Raw genomic sequence first — 2,928 nt, 5'->3', positions numbered from 1 at the left:
CGACAATTGAAGAAGCATGAAAAGAATTACCCGACTCATGATTTGGAATTGGCTGCAGTAATATATGCTTTGAAGATATGGCGGCACTACTTATACGGCGTCCATGTTGACATCTACACAGATCACAAAAGTTTACAATACATCTTCAAGCAGAAGGAGTTGAATTTGAGGCAGCGTAGGTGGCTTGAATTACTGAAAAACTACGACATCGAGATATTGTACCATCCCGGTAAAGCCAATGTTGTGGCAGACGCTCTAAGCCGTAAGTCAATGGGAAGCTTAATACATATTGAGGCAGGTAGACAAGGGTTGACCAAATAGCTTCACCAGCTGGCCAATATGAGAATCAGATTGTTGGACTCTGATGAAGGAGGTGTTACTGTACAGAATACAGCAGAATCATCTTTGGTAGCCGAGGTAAAAGCACGACAATATGAAGATCCTACCTTAGTAAGATTGAGAGAGGGAATTCAGCAGTGTAAGATTACATCTTTCAAGATCGGAGAAGATGGGACACTGAGATACCAGGGCCGATTATGTGTGCCTAGTGTGGCAGGGTTGCGAGAGAAGATTATGATTGAGATTCATCAGTCCCGATATTCTATCCATCCTGGCTCGACAAAGATGTATCATGATGTTAAGGAGCAGTATTGGTGGGATAACATGAAGGAGTCTATTGCAGAATTTGTAGCCCAGTGTCCTAATTGTCAACAAGTAAAGATCGAGCATCAGAAACCCAGTGGATTGATTCAGAATATAGAGATTCCGACCTGGAAATGGGAGGTGATTAATATGGACTTCATTATTGGATTACCTCGCTCTTATCATAAGTTTGACTCCATTTGGGTGATAGTTGATCGACTTACAAAGTCTGCCCATTTTCTGCCAGTTAAGACAACTTACACGGCTGAAGATTATGCGAAGTTGTATATCAAGGAGATTGTTAGGCTTCATGGTGTGCCGGTATCTATTATATCAGACCTAGGAGCTCAATTTACAGCTAACTTTTGGAGGTCTTTTCAGAAGGGTTTAGGCACACAAGTAAATCTCAGCACTGCATTCCATCCGCAGACTGACGGACAGGCTGAACGTACCATCCAGACGCTGGAAGATATGCTACGAGCATGTGTTCTAGATTTTAAGGGGAATTGGGATGACCATCTGGCACTTATAGAATTTGCCTACAATAATAGCTACCATTCCAGTATTAAAATGGCCCCGTATGAGGCACTGTACGGGAGGAGATGTAGATCACCAGTTGGATGGTTCGAAGTCGGTGAGACAGAATTATATGGGCCAGATTTGATTTACCAAGCCATTGAGAAGGTGAAACTGATACAAGAGCGGCTGAGGACGGCACAAAGCAGGCAAAAATCTTATTCCGATGTCCGACGTCGTGATCTGGAATTTGAGGTTGGTGATTGGGTTTTCCTGAAGATCTCGCCGATGAAGGGTGTTATGCGTTTTGGGAAGAAGGGTAAGTTGAGTCCACGGTATATTGGGCCGTACAAAATTCTTCGACGAATTGGACAGGTTGCTTACGAGTTAGAATTGCCATCTGAATTGGAATTTGTCCATCCAGTATTCCATGTATCTATGTTGAGGAAATGTATTGGAGACCCTTCTCGGGTCGTCCCTATCAAAGATGTATAAGTTACAAAGGATCTATCATATGATGAACTGCCAGTGGCTATATTAGATCGACAAGTCCGCAAGCTGAGAACAAAGGATGTAGCTTCCGTGAAAGTATTATGGAGGAACAAGAATATAGAAGAAATGACATGGGAAGCAGAAGAGGAGATGAAGTCTAAATACCCTTACCTATTCCAGAGTGAAAATAACGAGGATACCGGGGGATAGAAGGACGCATTATAAGGTGAAACGGCTCTATGAGGTAAGCAATAGCTTGTGAATACTCTTTTTTTAATACAAAATGGTGATATGCAGATAATGTACATATCCATAATGCTTTGTATAGTCTTGTATGGCCATAGGTTGGGTTTAACTGCTTGCAAGTTTGGCTAGTGTCCATTTTATAAGGGAAACTCAGCCGGAAATCTCCGTCGGAATCCACGATGAGTTAGACACCCCATAAACCCTTACATTCGAGGACGAATGTTCCTAAGGGGGAGAGGATGTTACAACCCAAATTCGCATATCATAGATCACGCCGTAAGGTAGTCGACGTAAATCCAAGAAGAGATTATCTTTGAGATGATAATAAGTTAATCCTATTGGTCTTAAACGATACAAGGGTGTATAAGAGTGGTTAACAAGTATTTGAAGTTAAGCTAATCAAGGATGTTGTAACCCGTATTTTCGGATAACAGTAGAGGTGATTAACTGTCCCAAGAGGTCTTGTTTTAATGTATTTGAATCATATAATATCCGTATCATAAGTCTTGAAGTCAAGCGAGTTATGAAATAAAAGTCGATAAAAGTTGTCGCAACTTAGGTTTATAAGTTTACTTAAACTTTAGGTCAAATGTTACTGCATTTTACTCCCAATGTGCTTGGAATTATGGGGTGATCTACCTATCAAATTGAAGATCTATGAGTCTAGTTTCCAACGCATTAAACCGTTCGTCGATACGATCTCGGAATAGAGAGATATTCGCGTTTTCGCGAGAGTGCGCCAAGCTGCTCTCTATGGGGCCCACAAAGGCGGTTTAAGACATTTGGACATATATAAGATAACTCAACCCCGTTTTAAGTGATTATTTTTCAGTATATTCAGACCTTATAACCCTAAAAACATTCTCTCAAGGTTCTCTCATGATCCAAGACCCAAACAAAGGGCAAACAACACAAATCAAATGTCGGGAATCCCGTGGTGCTAGTAAGTTTCTTGTTTTTCTTGTTGTTGCTGATTTTTGTGTTGTTCCAGCTCGTGTGGGAGGTTGTTTTAAGTGCTTTATGTTCTGTAAA

This window comes from Nicotiana tabacum, chromosome 18 (assembly GCF_000715075.1).
Source record: "Nicotiana tabacum cultivar K326 chromosome 18, ASM71507v2, whole genome shotgun sequence".
Taxonomy (NCBI): domain Eukaryota; kingdom Viridiplantae; phylum Streptophyta; class Magnoliopsida; order Solanales; family Solanaceae; genus Nicotiana; species Nicotiana tabacum.
The sequence above is the reverse complement of the archived record's forward strand: the minus strand, read 5'-3'. Positions refer to the sequence as shown.